Source organism: Neophocaena asiaeorientalis, unplaced genomic scaffold (genome assembly GCF_003031525.2).
Source record: "Neophocaena asiaeorientalis asiaeorientalis breed wild unplaced genomic scaffold, Neophocaena_asiaeorientalis_V1.1 scaffold404, whole genome shotgun sequence".
Classification (NCBI taxonomy): Eukaryota; Metazoa; Chordata; class Mammalia; order Artiodactyla; family Phocoenidae; genus Neophocaena; species Neophocaena asiaeorientalis.
In genome coordinates this window covers 1497723-1498002 of record NW_020172589.1, presented here as the reverse complement: position 1 = coordinate 1498002, position 280 = coordinate 1497723, and positions in this window count along the sequence as shown.

Below are 280 nucleotides of genomic sequence, written 5' to 3'. Positions count from 1 at the left end.
TTGATGTTCAGGGAGAAGCGAGACTTTCAAATCTTAGGCATTTATTCATTCAGCCACTTATTTGTTTAAAAATATATTTTGAGGGCTTCCCTGGTGGCGCAGTGGTTGAGAGTCCGCCTGCCGATGCAGGGGACATGGGTTCGTGCCCCGGTCCGGGAAGATCCCACATGCCGCGGAGCAGCTAGGCCCGTGAGCCATGGCCGCTGAGCCTGTGCGTCCGGAGCCTGTGCTCCGCGACGGGAGAGGCCACAACAGTGAGAGGCCCGTGTACCGCAAAAAA